This window comes from Etheostoma cragini, chromosome 18 (assembly GCF_013103735.1).
Source record: "Etheostoma cragini isolate CJK2018 chromosome 18, CSU_Ecrag_1.0, whole genome shotgun sequence".
Lineage (NCBI taxonomy): Eukaryota > Metazoa > Chordata > Actinopteri > Perciformes > Percidae > Etheostoma > Etheostoma cragini.
Window position 1 is genome coordinate 16,158,911 of NC_048424.1, and position 22,900 is coordinate 16,181,810.

Genomic DNA, 22,900 nt, shown 5'->3' on the forward strand with positions numbered 1-22,900 from the left:
TTGGAAAAAGGCTGCAATGAAACAAAGAGTGAAAAATTTAAAGGGGTCTGAATACTTTCCGTACCCACTGTATGTAGCCAAAATTGCACAGGCAGCAAGCTGTGGTGGATGTTCATCAGCATCCTTTGTTTTCTCCTCTAAATACTTGATGTACAACTTGTCTGATCATGTGACTGCTCAGGTTTCTCCACAATGATTAACAGTGATAGAACCAATGGAACATGGAGATAAAACTCAAGTTGTAATAAACAGTTTGCCTTTGAGTTCTGGTAAACACACAGATGTTAATGGTGTGTAATGTTGTTTTTTTGGGTTCTAAAAGTGCAGCCAACCAAAATCTGACTCAATCTTACCTCCCTCATCTTTTTAGGCTAAAAATAGTGCAGCGCTAGCATGAGGTCTGATACTGGTACAGGCAGCTACAAGTGTATTCTGCCTTCCAATGGTGTTGACATCTCTTCTCTCTCTGATTCCTCGGGGTGGGAGTGGGTGGAGGTAGCTCTCTGACAGTGATTATAGTGGTCGTGGTGGTGGCTGCACGTAGGTGGAACTCATTCATTCTTACCAAACAATCATTGTATTCCGGGTGCGATTAAAAAGCATCCTTCCAATGCCACCATGGATGTAGAGCCACTGGGCCAGCCATGCCAAAACCCTTATTTATGAACTTCAATATCCAATGGAAAATTATTTCAATATGAAACAGTGCAACGTGGTGTCAACATCAAACACAGAGCTCTCAAGTCAGGTAGTGAAGTTCACTTTTTGGTGAAAACCAAATACCTTCACCCAGAAAACGCTTGTTCGTTCCTCATGAGTGTTTTATTCCAAAGCTTCAACTCTATCCTAACGAGTTGTTTAGGTGCCTAAACTCAACTGTCAATGCCGCATGACGCTCACTTTTTCTGGCTAAACTCCCAACTTTTAGGAATATAAAATGTGGTCTATTTTTGAAGTAGCATTGATTACTTTGAGGAGGGATACATTGGAGATAAAAAAAATCCAATCCAAATCCAAAAACCCAGCCGAGGCAGAGATATGTAGAGCACAAAGGAGGAAATCCCACGCATACCCCCCCCCCCCCCCCACCCGCTGGAAAATCACACCCAGATTGAATTGCTGAACTAACACAAAACACAAAGTGCATTAATTTCTATCCAGAAAATGTGCAGACACAAACCAGGAGAAAACACATTAGTATATTTTCACAAACAACTGAGCTCTTACTCAAGTTAAATGTAGGTCCTTTCATACTCACTTCAAAAACACAGCAGTGCATAATGTTTGTAGCCCCGCGGTGAAGAGCTGCAGTTTAGGTCAGGGTTTCAAAAAAAAGCTTCAGAGTGCCTTTAGCCCTGGGCTAATTTCTGCTGATTAAAAAGGTGTGCTAAGGTCACAGCATATAGAGAGCATTTTTAGAGGAGAGATTTGACTGTATACCTAGCTAATGTAACAGTATTTCACTCTGTGAAGCGTATCTGCGGAATCGGACAGAGCGGCGGCCGGAGTTGGCAAGAGAAGCAGCAAGAGGGATAGAGGCAGGCAGTCGGAGAGAGGGGAACGGAGAGAACGCGTCTGCTGTCCAAGCGCTGCTATAGCTGGAGAGGTTATGGGCACACACGCTGCTGCCAAGTGTAATGAGGGTGCAGCACATGACCACTGATCCTCACACACACACACACACACACACACACACACACACACACACACACACACACACACACACACACACACATCACTAAACTTTCTCCTATTTGGGAACTCTCTGTGACCTTATAGCACAAACACAAGTGCTTCTTAAAAAATCATCTCATGCAAACAACTAGAGATACCCATTCATTTGAAGATGCCACAAAAAGAACAAGAAGAAATCTAACCTATGACCAAGTTTTGGGGTCAGGATGGTCTCGCCGGACCTTCTTACACAGCGCTGCGGAGGAGTGTCTGGCGAGTCCACACAGCCTTCTGGGATGGGAGAAAATGTTTTTCTTTAAACCAATCGCTCTTGGGGCGGCGCTAAGCCCCATACGGAGCAACATGGATCTGCAAAATAGTCCTGGGAAGGAGCTTGTTTTGGTGGAACACGTACACTAGGGAGTTAAAATGGCTGTTGAGTGTGTGGTGAAAATGTAACTAAAAATATAAACGTAATCTAAACGTCCGGCCGAGAATGAGGGTACACTTACACCGCTACGTTTTGGTTTAAAGGGGAATACATTTTTGTACGTTTTCCCCTCTCATTCCCCCTCTCATTCCACCTCTCATTCTCCCTGCCCTGGTGTTTCCCCCTCTCATTACCCCTGGTCCAATGTTTCCCTCTCTCATTCTACCCTGCTCTGGTAGTTTTTCCTCTTATTCCCCATGCTCTGGTGTTCCCCCCTCTCATTCCTCCTACTCTGGTGTTTCCGAGCCCTTAAACGGCTCTCCACCTAGAAAAAAAACTCTTAAGACACCTAAAAGGTTGGACATTATTTACTGTCCTCAAATCTCAACATGGTAGACAATTGTTATTTTATCCGTAGCTATTCAGACTTCTGCATATTGTCTTTTTTTTCCTTTGTTTCTTCCTCCATATCCCCATTGTATAGTTATAATAACTATACTTATTATTATTTAAATAGTTTCCTTAAACGTGTTAAAATTTGAGTACAAGAAAGAAAACCAACCAAAACAAAATCCTCAGCACACATCTTACAAAAGGGTTTTCATGTTTTGTGTTCCATTTTTTTTTTGGTCCTACCCACTTCTGTTTTTAATATATTTTTTTGTCCTTCAGTTATATACACACATACACACATACATACATACATACATACATGCACACATTTTTATTGTTTCAAATGTCGGTATTAAATTATGAAAAGGAAAGGAAACAAAAGGAAAGGAAAGGAAGGACAAAGGAATCTTAGAACAGGCAGTGAGGAGGAAAGGAAAAGGAAAGCTATGAAAAGGAAAAAGAGAAGTCAATTGAAGGAATAAAAAAGAAGAAGAAAAGAAAAGAATTGAAAAGCCAAACAGAGGAAAGGTAGTGAGACAAGATTTGCCAGTTCAGTCCAAGTTCATGAGAGGATGAGTCTATCATCCTCCTTTTGGCAAGGTCTGCGTCCCGTGTCCTTGGGCTGCAGATTGCTTGGATCTGTCATACTGGGCAAGAGACAAATTCCATCAGCAGATGTCATGGTACTGTGGTGGCTAAGAGACCTTGAATGATGGGTACATGTTATTCTATGGCACACACTGGAAAAGGCAAGCCAAAACCACAGTGAGATATTTGCTAGAAGAAAACCAGAAAATAACAGAAAACTGAATGTCTACTGCAAATCAATGGTGACAAACTGCCCACACATCTAGCAACATGCCCTCTACTGACCACCAGCTTGGAATATTAGATCGCATCAATATCAATACAAATAAAATAAGAACTGATCACCAAATAAACTGGGCTGTCTTTACTGTTGAATAATTAACTTTTACCCTCTCAAACTTCCCAAAGCATCCCTCTTAGTCCTGTCCAGATGGATTCAGCTAGAAAGCGTTGGGCCCACATTCAATCAAGTTATTTATACATCAGCTTGTTGGCTCCCCAAAAATAGTCTCACATAGCCAGACCTTCCTCCACAACGCTGTCAAGGAAGGTTTGGCTAGTCCACACAGCATTGCTTGATGGGAGGAAAACATGCTCTGGTTAATTGGCATTTCTTTGAACCAATCACAATCGTCTTGGGCGGTGCTAAGGACGGGACGGAGCTACGGTGCCTCTGCAAAATAGCCTCGGGAATAAACTTGTTTAGTCACGCAACAGAAAACTCAGATTGGACAGATAGTCTAGCTAGATGTCTGGATTTACCCTGCAGAGATCTGAGGAGCAGGTAACCATGGTCCTCAGAAATCCAACGGAGGTTAGAATGCCAACACAGACACAGGAAGGTGAGTGGACATCCGGCCTAAAATTAGGGATATCCAGCAGAATGAGCAATCCCGGAAATGAAATGCTGACAATATAGACTACTTGAGAAATATGATGGACTCTTCAGAAGAGGTAATTATCTTCACTCGAGCATCTGCACACAAGTTGCCGGGCAACACCATTTTGTAAGCTGAGAGACACAGAGAGAGTTGTGTGGAGTTGATAGTCTTAATTTGCTTTGTATCAACTCATTTGGCAATGGCTTGAATGTAACGGATGTCAAACCAAACAAAAGTTACTCTCTAAAGCTTTAATGCTTCAACCAGCATCAGGTACATAATGTCATTTTTTAATATACTACTTTGCATTGTTTGCTGCCACTTGTTGTCTCTCACACAGACTCATTAACATCTTAGCAAATTAAACTGTAATTCTGGAGTGCATATTGTACTGTACAGCACTGCACGCTGTTGATCTCAACACCTCTGTTCCCTTCCGCTAATGATAGTTTGGAATTAAAGCTGAAAGCTATCTGGATCTTGGCTCTTCTTGCCTGTTCCCTGTGCTGCGGTAACAATTGATCTTCCCCTCCAGGATCAATTAACTCTGGTCTCGGAGAGCTGATCAACCTCTGTCTTTATTTGGAGAAACTCTACGTTTATATTGCTTGAATAATACCAGGTTAACAAAGGTTGTCTAATAAATTAGCAATTCAAGGGGAAACCACTAACTTTAGCACCTCAATTGATCTCCTTCTGTGAAGTTTAGAAGAGTCCCTCAGGATTCAGGACCTTCCTACAAAGAAAGGTTGTAGCTAGTTTTTTAGCTAAACCACCTCCAAGACAGGTTGACCATGATTAATGTACCAGTGAGTAAATGCTGATATTTGGTATTTCAGGCTCTTTCATGTCATTTTCCTCTAGATACACTAATCATTTTCAGTGGAATATCCAATGCCAATCTCTCAAGCTTTAGCATACAAGCTCATTTCTGTAGCTTGGTGCTAAATTTCCTATTAGATAGCTTAAGTTCTATTGAAAAGATATTCTGACTTCTGGTTTTGTGTTTCTCTGCGTCACTCGGAACTTTAGCAGACTTTCCCAAACTCGCTGCAGAGCCACACTGCGATTTGTCAAACTTATTTAAAAGAGAACTGTTTTATTCTGTTTTGAGGTTCATACTTTTATTTTCTAGGACTGGTAAGATGTGCTTTCGACCTGATACAATTCTTTCACGATACATGGGTGGCGTTTGGATTTGCATTGCCATTTTCGTTTATTGTGATTCTAGAATCATACGATTCAATGGTATTGAGTATAGCAATTTTCTTTTCCTTCTTGAACAAAATCAAAAAGTTGAATAATACACTTCTAGAATTAATTTATCAAGAGACATTTCTAGAAACGAGTAGTTTTCTAAGAAGAATGCAGATAAAAAGTCAGTCATATCTGACGTGAATTTCATTTATATAGAAAGAACATGACATGGCTTTTTGCTTTTCTGCTTTCACTCTGTGTTGCTGAAAACAGATATTATGTAGTTGCTGTAGGCGGAACCTTAGAAACGGAAAATATTTAGGTGAATCATTGGTTAAAAAAAAAAAAAAGTTTGCATTTTGCTTTAGTTCAAAAACTCTTTATTTTTCTCATACTGCCCATGGCTGCTTCACCTGTATTCACCATCTGTCTGAGACGCTTTGATGGAGCACCTGTCTCTTTAAGCCTTCCCCTCCTTAAAAAGTCCAGTCTGCTCTGATTGGTAACCATTTCAGGGTCTATGGAGTTTCCGCATCTATGCTCTGCTGTTGCTTTCCAGTGTTGCTAACTCTGCAACTTTCTCGCTCTGGAATGTGACCTGAAATTGAGCAGAAATTAACAACATAGGCATCCAACGATCGACAAACTTGTCTTCAAAATAACCTGAACTTAAATACTTCCAAAACCAAGGAGATCTTAAAGGACCAAGCATTCTGCTCTCTTCATTCATGGAGAGGAAGTAGATGTTGGAGAGCTTTAAACTCCTTATCTTGGCTGACGTTACCTGGACCACGCCAGGTCCCGTCTATCACCAGGTGGGAAAGGCACAACAGAGGCTCCGCTTCCTAAGGAAGCTTAAACTCCCTCACCTCCCTCTCCACCTGCTGACCAACTTCTATTGGTCAGTGATAGAGAGCATCCTAACCTATTGCTGCAATGTGTGGTTCTCCAGCTGCACAGAACAGAATAGGAGGGACCTGCAGCGGGTGGCTGCTGAGAACGTCATTGGAGCACCATTGCCTTCACTTAGACTTCTACATCAGTAGACTGCAGTAGAAAGCCAGTTGTCTCTTCAAGGACATTACAAACCCTGGCCACTCTCTTTTCTCTTCACTGTCCTCTAGTAGGAGATTCAGGTCCATCAAGTTCAAATCAAACAGGTTAAAAAACTCTCTGAAGCATCTTTTCAAAATCTGTCATATCCATAACCCCAGATAGCCACTGGAAAATAACCGCTATCACACCTGGGACTGTTCTGTTTGGGCATGTTGCCTGTTTGTCTGTCTGTAAGCACTGGATGCACTTTCATCTACCCTAATAACTTATGCAACTTTTTAACTTAAATTTGGTTATTTTTTAATTGTGGCATGAATGTTTGTGTTTTTAATGTTTAATTTATGTGTTTTGCCGTCAATGCGGAGCTGCTAAACTGCTTTTCATTGTCTGTGAAGCACTGAAAAACAAACTATTCGATTCAAGATTACAGACGTTAGCATGCAGCTACAACACGGCAGTTGATTGCTGTGTGGAGCAGATGCCCATTTATGGAAACCCGGCTCAGTGTGTCATCATACCCAGCTAAAAGTAGAAAAAAGTGTTGAAACCAAAGAACTGTGTGATATGTGAGATATTGCTTACAGGAATTTCTTTGAAATACGTTCTTATAATCATCTGACAGTCTAACATTACATACATGACAGAAAATAAGGAAAATCATAATGTTTCCTTTAAGAACCATTGCATCTGTCCACATAAAGGAAAAACACTTCAGTGTCTGCTTCTGTGTTAAGTCGAGGAAATCTCAGAAAACTGCTTTTGGAATAAATATTCTATGTTAAAAACTGTTTGTTTTTTGTCACCATACACTTGACCCATTCTCAGTCAATTACAACTGAGTAAAAAGCCAGAAAAACAGCTTTTTATGCTTCTTGCGTTGCCAGAACCTCCTCCAAAGCACGCCAAGGGTCTGGCTACTCCATCATGGGCGGTGCTAAACTCCGCATAGGTAATTCAAAATAGTTGTTGCGTGAGAAAACTCAGATTTGACAGATTGTCTGGATTTACCCTGCAGAGATCTGAGGAGCAGTTAACCATAGTCCTCAGAAATCCACCTGTGGTTAGAATACCAACACAAAGGAAAGGGACGGAAAAGACATGCATCCGGCGGAATTTACTGCATCAACGGAGCAGTCCCAGACGTGGAACATCAAGGATATAGACTACGCTTAAGATGACCCCAGTAACCTACATAAATACAATAAGGGGAAGTTGTTTTAAGGTAGAAAACGTTGAACCCAATTGCAAAGAGGAGGTGCCAGGTGAAGTGATAAGCTTGAATATTTATTAAAAGAAAGTCCATTCAAAACAAACAGAGTCCTGAACAGAGCAGGCAAAAATCCCTCCTGAATGCAGAAAGCAAAAAAACTGAAATACCGACAACTCAAACATAGCAACTCCACACACAAAACCTCTTAACAAAACAACAATCCAACACAAGACAAAGACAACACAGAGTCTAAATACAAGTGGTCACAATGTTAACCAGAGCAGGAGACACAAGGGCTAGAAACAGGTGAAAGACAAAAAACAATCACAAAGGACGGGAATGCAGGATGTTAACCAAGACAAGACAGAAAACTTCAAAATAAAACAGGAAATAGAGGAAAATACACAATCACGGCAGAAGGTCCAAACTGTGTTGTACGATAAATTAAAAACTATTTCACATTTAACAAGTCATTTTGATTGCATGAAATAACACTTCCTTATATTATCCTCAACCTATTTCTTTATCCCCCAGGGCACACCTTTACATACACATTCATTTGAAGTATTTGTTATGAATTTTAAGTTGGTAGAAAGTTTTTTTTTTACACATTAGCCAATGAATTATGTTTTTAAGATTCTTATTAATTCAGGCATACATCTTACAATTTCAGGGTTTACCCCAGATCTGGGCTGTTTCAAAGACATAATAACCCCTTAAAATTTAACAAAGCACATTTCTATATAATAAGCACATTATCTGGGGATTTTTGCTAAATTAAAAAAACAAAGGCCCTTTTAAGGTATAAACAAAGGGATGCATTCATGTTTTTAGCTCAACTTCTCTCCCCCCCCCTTCCCCCCAAAACTTGTATGTTACAATCCATTCATTTTTCAAGTCAATCATGTAATCTTGAATACATTGTTATCAATGGGAACATTTATGAATTTTAGGGTAAGTCTTTTAGATTGACCTTTGTGTCTCCAACCGCAAATCCACCTGGCAATGCATTTTATCAAAAAGCCCTGCCCTGGTTTGCGGACAGGCTTTCCAGTATTTCTGTAGCTCTGTTATAATGGCATGTCAAGTTTCATCTTACAGTACAAATGCAGGATTTTACACCGATCCAGCTGACTAATTAATTTGTTCATCACCTCTGGTAAGCTGACATTCCGTCTTGGGGGGAAAAAAAGTCGTGCATGAACTCACAAAGGTTGTATTGCCACACAGACGGGACTCTGAGAAGCTAGTTATCCTTTCACAGGCTGACAGGAGAGAAAACAGCCCGGGCTCCGAGGTTTAGCCCCTCTCCAACTCATAAGTCTCTAGAGGACAGCTGTTCTGATAGCTGGCTATATAGGCCCTGTGACACCCACTTTATATTGGTGCACATTTTGCTACAGGGATGAGATGAATCTGGGCACAGAGGCTCATCAGTAGCATTCCTGAGGTCAGTGGGGCTTCTTATAACCTTATCCAACGTCCACAGATTGTATTTTCCAGTTTATTTAACCTTCACAGACTCTGGACCCCCAGAGATTCTCCATCTTTATTTTCAAGCTGTCCCATCAAATTCAGAAGCAATGCAACCTAATCAGACCAGAGTGTGTCTCTTACAAGCTATAACATATTGGCTTTTGGTTTTAGAGCCTCAAGGTTGTAGGATTTTACCACTTTTTTGGGGTAGAATGCTTCAGATGTTCTTGGCCTGCAGTGACTGTAGCCTCTGACCCAGCCTGTCATTGCTCTCCTTAAGCTACTTCGTGAAATATTCTCTTTACAACTAGAAAGACTCTGTCCACATCTCTACTTTCTAACAGACATCCCTATTTTGTGACTATTAGGGTAGAAGTGCAGAGCCTTACCTTAAACTATGTCAACTTCTTCACGTGTAAGTCATATAGCTCTCTATGGCAGGGGGTCAAAGTCATTTTATTTCATGGGCCACGTACCTCTAATTTGATCTCAAGTGGGCCAGACCAGTAAACTGCTCCAGAAAGATCAGAAACGTTATCTGCCACAGAGTTTCATGTCAGCTTCATGTTGGTAAATGCAAGTTGCTTCTTCTCGACAGAATTCTAATGCCCAATGTAGGAAAAAAATGATGTGACAGAGCCAGGAGAGAGGGGTTATGTTGTGAGAAAGAAATTCAGAACTTCTAAGATTAAAGTTGCAACTTTACTGAAAAAGAACGTGGGTATTCTCTGAGATGAAAGTGGTAAATTTGGAATTGGAATTAATTTACTTCTCTGCAATTTTCACACTTCGCAAAGTCCTCGGACCGGTTTTGGCCAACGGGCCAGATGTTTGACACCCCTGCTCTTTCCATGGGCCCCGCCCCGCCCCACATTGCAAGCTGCTCATCCTGGCATCTTTTTGGGCATCCTCACATGAGGGCCCTGGGTATTCAGTCCCCTTTCCACCCCCAGTTCAACACCCCTGTGTAGCTCTCGTGCTGATTAGTATGGATGGATTACTGAATGGGGGCCACAAATGGATATTTATTGTCCCATGAGAGAGATTTGTTTTCACATTGTGTTTCATGCACATGGCGATATACAATTAACTTGAAGTGCCAGATTAACAACACTTTTAAATGTAAGTGAGCACTGAAAAAAAAATCCAGACCAGTGGTGGTGCCAGAGTTTTTCCTTTGCTGGTGCTACGTGGTTGCTCGATACATTATCGAAAAATACATTTTGTAAATAAACCACAACAATTTTTTAAAGGTAAGGGAAAGGTACTTTATTGTCACATACACATAGCGAAATTTATTCTCTGCATTTAACCCTTACCTCAGGGGAGCAGTGGGCAGCCATTAACAGCACCCGGGGACTCCAGATCTGAGCCAGTGCCTCGATCAAGGGCACTGACTGGAGAACCTAGTATATGTTTCATGATGGTGGGGGAAACCACAGCACCCAGAGGAAACCCACACAGACGTGGGGAGAGCATATAAACTCCACACAGAAAAGCCTGGATTGACCTGGATTCAAACCTGAAACCTTTGGGCCACCGTGCTGCCACCATGCTCTAACAAGTAAATTGTCCTGCTGCGCGCTCTCTCTGTACTTCTACAAACTAATACAGATGCAACCATCGCCTCGGCTTTTCATGTTGCGCGAATGCACTGAACTCAGCTCTGGGGGATATTTTTTGGAGTTGCCGTGGCTTACTGGTCGGGTTGCCCTCCGGGCCACCGTACTCCAGCCGTGGGCTTCACACAGGGTTACAGCTGTGTTCTTGTGTCGGACGGGTGGCACAGTACTCTAGCCCCCAGTGTTACAACATAAAGGCATGCCACACGACAATTGGCTAGAGGGACAGTTTAACACGCGCCACTGTCGCATTGTTGCTTGCTCTGGAGGAAACTTCTACAACTGTTGGGTCCCTGGAGTGTGTTCTAGACCTACTCTATCTGTAAAGTGTCTTGAGATAACTCTTGTAATGAACTGATACTATAAATAAAATTGAATTGAAATTGAATTAAACAAGCCACTCCTGAAATCTCCCCATAATTTCAAACCCTGGATAAAATCACATTTCCAATGACATCGGATCTACACAAAGTCAGCGAGATAGTTGTTGGCAGAAGTGACAAAACTTGGGCCAAAGCAAGTCCTTCTACACCTCAGAGTCCTGTAACTGTGGCCAAATGGCAGCAGTGTGTGAATATACGGAAGAGGATGATGGGTGTCAAAGAGACACAAAACAACCACAGAAAGACAGAAAAACAAAGACCACAAAACACATCTACAGAGATGCAAAAACAATGATAAAGATAACAAGCCACCATGTTTTTTTGCGTCTCTTTCAGTCTGACTGTGTTGCTCCTTCAGTATATGTTCCCTATGGGGCCCAGTATTTCATAACCTGCCATGTTTGAGAGCTGTCTTTTTGTCTGGGTGTTGAAAAGAAAGACTGGACTGTCTTCTCACAGCCAGTGAAAAGAAAACAAGCTGCTCATGCTACATGATTCCTTCATGAATCATTTGCATTCTGGAAAAGAAAACACTGAGAGGGAATTAATAGAAAAACTATCATAGTCTGCACAGGTCAAATTTGCCTCGTATAATTGGAGCTGTGAATCACTACCTGTAATTACTCTCACTATGCTGCTTTTGACTCCTAGCCCTGCAGTTAGAAGGAACCCTTTTTGAGTCCTTTCAAGCTTTTTCTTTGCACTGTGTGGGAATTGGTAATTAAATACAGGAATGTGTAGCGTTTCAGAGCCCTCAATAAATGAGGGTCAAATTCCTAATTTCAGGATTATTTTTAAAGGCTGTCATATTATTTTCACTGTGGAGCTTTGACATCTGAACTTCTACTCACTCACCTACATCTAAATTCACAATGTTCAGAAGGAGAGGGTTATGCTTCAAAGACCTTTCACCCACAGTAGAACACATTCCCATCGAGCCCTCTCCATGCTAACTTACATTTAGTTTGACATGTGGAGCTGCAGGGTAACTATCAGAAAAAAATGAAAAGGGTCAGCTCTCAGAAGCACTTTGTTTCTCCCCAACCCTTGTATCAATACATAAAAATGTGGCAATACTTTTAGGCTTCATGTTTATGCATGACTGCACTTTAGCTGAGATCTTTTTTGCATGGCGAGAAAAGCTTGCAGTTCGAGTGTCCGTAAATAGACTCTTGGCTGTCCTGCGTGGGAGGCCTGGTGGAAGTGGGTAACCAAAAAAGAATGTTGAGCTAAACTAAATGTCTTGCCAGTACACCTGAATCACATTAAACCCACTATCGTTGGTCATCCACTCAGCCTTTATCTATTTTTTATAGCTGTTACATCAGGACTTTTATTGTGAAATACGAGCGCTTTTTGAGTATCACGGCATACAATTTAGGTGTGTGTGTGGTGGACGGTTATGGAAATCTATTGGATAATATCTGGATGATTATACATTGATTTGCAGAGTAGCAGAACTTTATAGCTGCTGAATTAATTTGTTGTGCCCATGCAGTGATAATTTGGCAAGGTCCCCTCCCAACTGAAAGCAGTCCAACCTTAACCCTTCCTAAATATTAGTTAGGAAAGGATTAGGTAAAACTGCATTTCAGTATTAGGCTCCATTTAGTCTATATCCATGACGTGTAATTTCCGGGATTACTCTGGTGCCACCGGAAATTCCACCAGATGTCTCTCGTTTCTGGCCGGACGTCCGTCATCTTCCTCTGTTTCTGTGTTGGCGCTCTAACCTCCGGTGGATTTCTGAGGACCATGGTTAACTGCTCCTCAGATCTCTGCAGGGTAAACCCAAACCCAAGACGATTGTGATTGGTTTATTTTGTGATTGGTTTTCTTTTTAAAAGAAATGCCAATAAACCAGTGCCCGTTTTCCTCCCATCCAGGAACTCTGTATGGACTACCCAGACCTTCCTCCTCAGCACTGTGGAGGAAGGTCTGGACATGCAAGACTACTTGTAGGACGCCAACAGACTGATGTAGAACTTGATTGAATGCCCAACGAAATTGAACAGCCTGATTCCATTTAATCTCTTTTAAATGTCTTCTTAATGAGTCCATGTATTCGGATTGCACATGTGCACTTTGAGTTGTTAAACATTCTGTAAGTGTTTTATGTGTATACTGTGATTATATATTAATAACTATGTTCAGTCATTTGTGTACTGTTTGTATTGTAATTTATATGGCATGTAATTAGTGTGTCTTGGAAATGAGAGCTTGCTCTCATTTGACCCTACCTGAATAAATAAAGGTGATATATGTTAAATCGGTAATAATTAGTATATTTAGCTTAGCTAAGTGTGAAGTGAAATTGTATATGCTTAAATTTAAATCCATACTGAATTACCCCCCAACTCAGCAGTTGCCCTCAGAACTGTGGAGCTTTTTAGCTTCTTTTAAGTCTCCGTTCTGGTATTCCTGCACACAGTTTTCAGCCCAACAGGCAGCTCTGATAATCGCACTGTACACTGGCCCTGTAACAAACCTCAGATAACGTTTGCGTCTAGGGTAAATTTAGGGTAGACTTATTGGAGCATTTAGTAGCCAAAGAGGCAGATCAAACGTTTTAATTGTACGCCCTGGCCTGCAGGGAAACCTGCTGCTGCATGAAAAAAGAAACTCCTCTCTTCCACTAAAAAAAACATTTATTATTCACAACTTTTGGGACACTTAAGATATAGGGTAGGCTAACAGCAAAATTACAAACAAAATAGTAATAAATAATTTCAACCTATAATATACCAATCCAGATCATTAATGTCCTAACACAAAAAAACAGAACTAAAAATGCTACCCACTCTTTTGGATCCCAGGGCTGCTATGCACGCATCATACTATTTACACCGGTTTACCAATGTGAACAACAGCATGCTGACTGTCTGGAAATGAAGAGAGGAGAGCCCACAGAGGACATGGACGCCAGTCTCACATACAAGTGTCTGCTACTTTGGAACCAATGAGCTTCATGGAACAATGCACATTCTCATCTACACCATTCAGACACTACAGCCAATCAGACACATAAGCTGTGTTCCAAACCGTTCCCTATCACAAAAATAGTTCCCGACTGTGTGTTGGCCATATTGTAGTGGTGTTCAAATTCTCAGTGGTTAATCTCATTCACTGTATTGTCCGCTATAAAATACCCACAATGCACATCTAATTTAAGTGTACATGTGACGTACCCTGCATTTTACTCCTTTATCCCACAATGCAACATGTCCGGTTTTCCTGGAGGAGAAGAAGAAGCAGAAGCACCCGCAAAACTGAAAAGGGAAAAATGGAGCGGACTTTTGTTTCTAGAGAGTGGAAATATAGCATGCAAAATACAGCATTTTATCATTCTCCTGGCTGCTAGGTTTGTTTCAGAGACATATTAGCATTTATAAGCGGCTGTGGCTGAGTGGCAGCCTGCCAATCGGAAGGTTGGTTGTTCAATCCCTGGCCCTGCAGTCACCATGTCAAAGTGTCCTTGGGCGAGACACTGAACCCTGAGTTGCCCCCGGTGCTGCGCGTCGGAGTGTGAATGTGTGTGAGTGTTTATCTGATGAGCAGGTGGCACCTTGTACGGCAGCCTCGGCCACAGTGTGTGAATGTGTGTGAAGGGTGAATGTTTCCTGTATGATTTAAAAGCGCTTTGAGTAGTCGTTAAGAAAAGAAAAGCGCTATATAAATACAGTACATTTACCTAATGTTATAGTAGTATTTTTATTTGGGTTTGTTTACATGATGTCACACAAATACGTGACGCATATCCTGATGCAACAATGTATTCAGCTATGTGGCAGTGGCTCAGTTCGTAGGGAGTTGGGTTGGTACCTGGAGCTTCCCTGGTTCAAGTCCCCCTATGGACCAAAGTATGGTGGTGGACTGGTAGCTGGAGAGGTGCCAGTTCACCTCCTGGGCACTGCCAAGGTGCTACTGAGCAAGGCTAAGGGTGCCTTTCCATGGGCAGCCCCCTCACTCTAACATCTCTCCATTAGTGCCTAGGTACTGAGCATGTGATTAATAAATTATGATTATTGTTTTTGTTATAATCACTGTTTTCAGTGCGTGTCCAAATGCTCAAATTCCCTCTATTGTACTGTTCAGTAAATACTATATAGGGAATGGTGAGTGAATGAGGGAGTGGTTTACATCCCAGCTAAAGAGCCACAGAGAGTCAAAGTTGGACTCACATTTGTCAGGTGGACAGAAACATGACTCTAGATCTAATGTGTCAAACTCAAGGCCCGCGGGACGATTTTGATTGTCCCCACCTTTTATATTAGGTTCACCCTAAAGTTTGACCCGGCCTAGTTGTGCGCCACACCAAAAATACTGTAAACTGTTTTCAAACTCCAATTACGCCTCACTCACAGTAGAATTTGGCAGATTTGCCGACTTTGAGACTCAGAAATTCCCCCAGAAGTAGATCGTCGTCAAAAATGGACAAAAACGCCTGAAAAAAGCAACATGCAACAATCAAAGATTAGAAACTTGACTATATGTATTTAAAAGCATGTCCATAAACTGTACATATGTCTGGCCCTTGATGTGATTTACATTTCCAGTCCGATTCTTGTTAAAAAGGAGTTTGACATCCCTGCTCTAAATGAATAGTCCTTACCTGCTGATTGTGTCAATACTGGTGACAAAGTTATCATAACAACTTCATGAGGCAGTCATGTGTGTACAAGTTGCGATGAACAAAGGGAAGTGGGACGTGTATCTTCAACCGGATTTGCAAAAAGTTCTGTACAGCAAAAGTCTTGGATGCCCCCTTTAAAATATTCAGATGCAGCTTGTTATACGCCCCATCACTGCGTCTATCAGAGGCAGATGGATGCAGGGAGAGAGCCAGAAAGGTTTTTCTCTCTCCTTGTTCCCCCCACCGGTCAGCTTGACTGTTCTCCTGCCTGCAGGCCTGACAGACTGTCATTCTATAGGGCATCCCTCCCTTATCTCCCGCGAGTATATCATGCTGACAAGCACTGGCTGAAGTGAGCATGACAGTGGACATGTTGAGGAAGATGTTTCCCCCTTAAAAAAAAAGAGTGCTGCCGTGGCACTTCTGCCTCTAGGAACAGACCAACCGGCCTGCTGGTGTCCCATACTATACACAACATGATGTTTCTCTGGAGCAGCTAGCATGTTGAAAATATTTAGGACCTATACAGGAAAATGATTGACGTTGTTTGACCTCCACATGGGGCGCAAAACAAGATGCTAGCTCTGCTTACCAGTTTCTCTTTGTGGTGTGTATGGGCAATTATATGAAATAAATAGTGTGTGTGTGCCAGTTGCTCCTCTGTGTGGGTGTGGATTCTTTTAGCCCTCACATATGCTCGTATTAAAGCGCAATAAATCAAATTAAAAAGTAATGCTTCTGCTGTGTTTCTATGCAAAGCAATCTCTAGCATGTGTCATTAGCCCAGATTGCCATTCATCATGCACACTGTAGGTTGAACACTATTGTCAAATCGACAAATATCAGGTGAGAAGGGAAGTTAGACTGAAGACTTTACTAATGAACATATATTTTGAAAAATAGATGGGCCTTGGATGACTCGAGAATATTGTTACAGTCTGAATGGCTATTCGGTCATTCATCACACAGATTAATCAGCAGCAATTAACGTTAAAGACAGAGCTGTATTCTTTTATGGTAAGCATACTCATTTTCCTTATTACTCTGAATGTTAATGGAAAATATATCCTTAATTGTTTCTAATTTGTTTCATGTCTAACAGGGTTTGATTTTAAATATCATTACGAAGTTGAATAAATTCTTTCTTTTCATCACAGGGAACACTGTACTCCATATGCAACACTGTTTTGTGGTTGTTTAAGCTTGGTTGGTCAGAGATCCTTGAAAGTCATTGACGATCTGGAAACTGTAGCTCTCTGAAAAAAACGGTGCTTCCCTTTTTTAATACTTATTTTAGTCTGAACCACAAAGTTTTCCTTAACCTAACCAAACATTAACCATACTATAGTTCAGTCAGGAGAGATTTTGTACGTTAAATCTTGTTTATTTGTACGTATGCATAATATGAAATTTACTGAGTCTTTGGAGATTCAACTCTATCATTATAAAATTATTTTAAAGGGGTAGCAAAACCAAAACATTTCTCCCCAATTAGAGTCCCTGGTGGCTACACGGCCTGCGATGGCCTGTTACATCCTGCTACGCTCTGTGGTGCCCTGCTTCGCTATGCTGTGTCTTACAACGTTGCACACTGCCCTGCTATGCCATGAACTACCACAAACTACAATTTTTTTAGTCACTGTTCAATTATCTTTTACTGTGACTGTTATTGCCACTCTTCATTTCAACCCCAACCGGGCCGTGAGACACCGCCTGGGTCTCTCCAAGGTTTCTTCCTAAAAGAGAGTTTTTCCTCAACACTGTCGCACTGTTGCTTGCTCCGGAGGGAACTACTAGAACTGTAGGGTCCTTGTAAATTACAGAGTGTCGTCTAGACCTACTCTAACTGTAAAGTGTCTCGAGATAGCTCTTGTAATGAATTGATACTATAAATAAAATTGAAATAGAAATCAAAATTGAATTGGTGGCGGTGGTGAAGGAGCCGGAAGGCCGGACCGAAGGAGCCAATGGGAGTGGTCTGCTGGAGGAGGACCCAGGGTGCCGTGGGTGACAATGACTGGAGGTGGAAGGGGAGGAAGACGGCACGCTTTTCCTGACATGACAACTGACAGCAACAGAAGGAAACAAAAAAGAAAAGAACGATTTGACTAATCGGGCCTCACATGGAAAAATGTCAATTAAATTGTCATTTAATTGGAAGGTGCCACTGATAATGTTATTTCCATGACGATGAGTTGTCAGTGGTGTGTGAACATTATCTCTACAGCAGGAAGATGCTTTTGTCATTTTGAAAAATAATTGATGAAGGTTTTGTTATGTTGACTTGCAGTGATGGAATGCAACTTAGAGGAAGTGTATTTGCTCAGGTAGGCTAGAATTCTTCCAACACTGTTGACTTGTATTAATACAACGTATTGTCATGACTTGTATGTTATTGTCTGAAAATGTAAGCACAACAATTTGTATGATAGCCTAAGAAATTACGGCTAACGCCAGCCGGTCAAATGGCAAAGTGTCACTTGACAAGTAAGTTTAGCGGTCATTAAAGTTACATTTAGCCGAGGGAAGGTGACTGTGAGCTGGGTAATGATTGTTGTTGTGTAAGCAGCTGTTGCAGTTAAAGGGTAACTTCCTTTTTTCTCCCCCTGTGTTTTTGTGGCTAAGTGACACAACAATCTTTGACACTGGTCCATTGTTAAGCAAGATGGCTGCAGGTGGCAGCAGCGAAACAAGCTACAAAGTAAGTTAATTTAAAAAAAGGTTTATCTCTGTAGGGATACAGACACACACTTAGAATAATAAACAGAGCCTGTCAGCAGCAACAAAAGAACTTTTAGTAGACAGACATTGACGATGCACATTTGCCCCATGCCTAATACTGGACCAATGTCAAAGATATTTGAAATATTTTTGCAGTGTGGTATTAGTAGTTAACTTCAGTAAACCATCTGAATACTTCTTTCCCAACTCAATATAACATATTGCTTCAGCTCTCTGGACTTGCAGATTGTTTTAATGTCCTATTAAGAGCTGTGCTAACCTTGGACCCAGTGTGCTGCACCTTGAGCAGGGGCGACGATTATTCAAGTTTAATTGAGGTAATAAAGTATTGATTTCTCTTCCCTTTTTCTCTTTCTTTCCTCACAGCTGCTTGGCCTCAGGCATTTGAGTGCCTGACCAGCCGGTAACACACAGGCTTTGATGCACCAAGAGCTGTGTATCATTGCTAATGACCTAGCTAATTATCCACACGATAAACATTATCTGGTCATTTTTCACCTTGTACAAGCCTAACGGACATTGGCTTAGCCTGCTATTGATATCTGAAGGTGTTGAGGGAACGGTGTGGGATGAAACGCTCAAACAGGAAAGGGCTATCCTTGAAGTGATTTTCTCTTAACACATTTATTGAGTATAACAACATTGTCTTTGCTTAGGGGATTTGGACCGACCTGTTCTGAAGCAAGTTTTAATATCTAGAGGATGGTTACGCTCCCTCTTTTATGTGTGTGTGAACAAAACGAACAAGGCGTTATTTTATGCATATGACATCCTAGAAAATAATCAACCTTCAGTGTGAAATGAGAAGCGCTGGGAGCAGCCATTCATCAAATTCAAGTGAAGGACATTTTCCCTTAAGTCTCTTTAGTCTGGGGGGGGGGGGGAAGTCTGTGGTTTCATTGACCTCTTTCTGTGATGTTTCGAAGGGTAGAAATAAACAGAATGAGTTGAGATCCGATAGAAGTAAAGGTTTTGCATAGGTGGAAAAACAAATCAAATCAAAACAAGAACTATACAGTACTAACACTTCATGGACACTTTTCTAAAAAAAAGTACATCTCAAAATCTTTCTGTACATTCTGGGCAATAGTTTGTAGACGAATGAACTTTTAACTTTTTTACAACATTTATATTTCATGGGACAACAGTTTTTTCAAGGTGTTGAAGTCCAAACAAGTTTCTCTGGAATCTTAATGTTCCTGTGAGGTGCACGCATGGCTGTACATACTGATGTACATACAGTAACCTCCATTGTATTTATAATAATGTTACGTCTGTCAAATAATGCCAAGGGTCATACAGTGCGACACTACACCACAGAATGTTGATAAAACACTTTTTGAATGCGCTATTCACATTTTCATCATGCCCCTGTTTGGTTATTGTGGGCCTGCTGGGTTTGATTCTGCCACAACAGCCCCTGTTCAATTCAATTCAATTTATTTATAGTATCAATTCATAACAAGAGTTATCTTGAGACACTTTGCAGATAGAGTATGTCTAGAGCACACTCCATAATTTACAAAGACCCTACAGTTCTAGTAGTTTCCTACAGAGCAAGCAACAGTGGCGAGGAAAAACTCCCTTTTAGGACGAAACCTGGGACAGACCCAGGCTCTTGGTAGGCGGTGTCTGACGACCGGTTGGGGTTAGAATGAAGAGTGGCAATAACAGTCACAGTATGGAACAGTGACAATAATTTGAAAATAGTTTGTAGTAGTTTATGGCATATCAGGGTACTAGAGCTCAGTGTGTCAAAGGAAGTCCCCCGTCAGTCTAAAACTATTACAGCATAACTAAGAGAGACAGGGTAAAGAGAGGAGCCTGGTCAGGCTAGAACTCTCCCCTGCCGGATTGGGCTGTATGCCCTGCTTCCCTAGTTTATTTATTTTATTGTATTTTTATTCATTTATTGTATTATACTTTATTAATCCCACAAGGGGAAACCACACCTTACACTCTGTTGTTATTACACACATTACACACAGGCCTGAATTACACAGACACATGCTCAGGACCTATACAGCCCTGCTGTGCTTCGCATAACTGCGGTGCACACATCCTCGGGCTGTTTATATTATTGATCATATGGTAAATTAATCTGATGTCTATGAAGATAAGCTTTGAAGAGAAGGAGAATTCTGACCACCTTCTCAAGGATCTTGGAGAAAAAGGGAAGGTAGATATAGGTCTATAGTTTGCTAAGACCTCGGGGTCGAGGGAGGGTTTTGTACTGTGGTACATAACCTGTTATTAGAGACGTATTGATCATATCTAGTAATGGAGTGTTGACCACGGGTAATGCTTCTTTAAGTAGCCTCATTGGAATGGGGTCTAAGAGACAGGTAGATGGCTTAGCTGAAGAGACATTTGACATTAATTGTTGAAGGTCTATAGGCAAGAAGCAGTCTAAGTATATGTCAAGGCTTGTTGTTTTTTCTACTGCTACTGCATTTAAAGGTGAACCACTACAAATTGAAGGCAATAGGTGATGAAATGTATCTGTAATTGTTATACTTTTATCATTAAAGAACCTCATAAAGTCGTCACTGCTCAGAGTTATGGGAATAGATGGCTCAACAGAGCTGTGACTCTCTGTCAGCCTGGCTACAGTGCTGAAAAGAAACCTTGGGTTGTTCTTACTTTCTTCTATTAGTTATGAGTAATGGTCTGATCTGTCATTTCTGAGGGCCTTCCTACACATTTTCAGACTTGTGAGATTTGTTTTAATTTTCGAGTTTGGGAGTTATACCAAGGTGCTAGTTTCCTTAGCTTCCTTATCTTCTGTTTGAGAGCAGCAACAGAGTCTAAAGTCGTCTGTAGGCAGGTCGTAGCACCCTCTTCAAATTTATCAATTTGGGAGGGACTAAAGTTAACATAAAGGTCCTCTGTTATATTAAGGAACGGAATTAAATTGAATGCTGTTAAAATATCTTCCTTAAATTTAGCTATAGCACTGTCAAATAGGCATCTAGTGTAGAAGCTTTTATTTACTTTAGTATAGTCAGGTTATTGGAGAATGGTCTGATAATAAAGGATTTGGCGAAACACTATTAAATCTTCAATTTCAATGCCATATGTCAGCACAGGTTCGAGGGTGTGGTTAAAACAGTGAGTGGCCTTATGCACCCTCTTACTGAAAACGATTGAATTGTGTAGTGAGCTGAAAGCAATACTAAGGCTATTGTTGTCAACGTCCACATGGACATTAAAATCACCTACAATAAGTGATTTGTCTGAATTAAGGACTACACCTGATAAAAACTTGGACAATTCAGATAAAAATTCAGAACAGGGACCTGGAGCTCGATAAATAACAACTGGCTGTAACATTTTCCATGATGGATGTTGCAGATTAAGAACAAGGCTTTCAAACGAGTTATAATTTAGTTTAGATTTAGGATTAGTTAACAAGCATGAATCAAAGATGGCTGCTACATGTGGGTGACTGACCCAATGGAAGCAAAGAGTGCATTGCATTGCACCTTTGATTACTAATATCTAACTTGGGTTGTCATGGTTTACGGCCGATAATAGACTCGGTCACATTTTTTGATATGAGAGTGGCTCCATCTCTCCTAATCAGACCATGCTTTCCCGAGAACACACTCCAGTTCTCTGCAAAGGCCACATCATTAGCTGGGCCCCACCTTCGCAACCAGCAATGGATGGATGACATTTGGCTGATAGTGTCATCGCTGATCAGGTTTGGCAGGGGTACAGAGAAAAGTACAGAGTCCATCGTCTTTGCACATGCACAACATGACAGTGCAGTCTAACATTAATTTTTATACAGATCATCATCTAAAGATCATTATCACCTACATGACGTATGATCTTACTGTATTTACAGTTATCTTTAGCCAGCTGCTTTAGATGTGATTCTATATCGCTTGCTCTGGCCCCAGGGACACAAACGACCACCGGAGCCGGCAACTTCAGGTCCCACAGGCTAGAGCTCCCAATAACCAGAGTTGGCTTCTCAGCCGGTGTGTTACCGAGTGGGGTAAAACTGTTAGAAAGGTGAAGAGGGTTGCGGCCAGCCATAGACTCCGATTTTTGTGCGCTCCCCTAGCACTACGCTTATTTCAGACAGTCACCCACTTGCCTGGCTGCTTGGGGCCTGGCAGGGGACTGCTAACAGAAGCTGCAGTATGTTGTCCTGCACCAGCCATTCCTCAAACTCACTAAGCCTCGCCTCCAGGGCAGTGAATATACTACATTTATTACATTTACCGTCATCACTAAAGGAGGCAGAGGAATAGCTAAACATTTAACACACAGGGCAAGAGAGAGCAGGAGAGGGACAGGAATTAGCTATTGGTAAGGTCTAAGCTAACAATTGAGATAACACGCTTACCGAAACATCAGCAAGTTGAACAGGCAAACGAACCAATGCCAAATCTTCAATCTTTAAACTCAGTTGGAACACTGAGCTGCTTAGGCCTGGTTGTAGTTGGCTGTTCCTGGATACCAGTCCTGGTGGTAGATGGCCGCTCCTGGGTCCTGGTGGTAGATGGCTGCCCCTGCATCCTGGTGGTAGATGGCCGCTCCTGGGTCCTGGTGGTAGATGGCCGCTCCTGGGTCCTGGTGGTAGATGGCCGCTCCTGGTGGT

At 41.5% G+C, this 22,900-nt stretch overlaps 2 long non-coding RNA genes across 2 annotated transcripts; one reads left to right on the plus strand and one right to left on the minus strand.

Moving 5' to 3' along the window:
* Positions 1–2,470: 2,470 nt before the first annotated feature.
* On the minus strand, positions 2,471–21,290 carry LOC117961984. The gene is made up of 3 exons (XR_004660529.1): positions 20,998–21,290; positions 19,460–19,465; positions 2,471–2,480 (listed from the first exon to the last, which is right to left on the minus strand). It is a non-coding gene; the product is annotated as an uncharacterized LOC117961984 (long non-coding RNA).
* Positions 9,366–21,467, plus strand: LOC117961979. Its single transcript, XR_004660524.1, has 4 exons — positions 9,366–9,438; positions 10,827–10,829; positions 19,948–19,958; positions 21,456–21,467. It is a non-coding gene; the product is annotated as an uncharacterized LOC117961979 (long non-coding RNA).
* Positions 21,468–22,900: the final 1,433 nt, after the last annotated feature.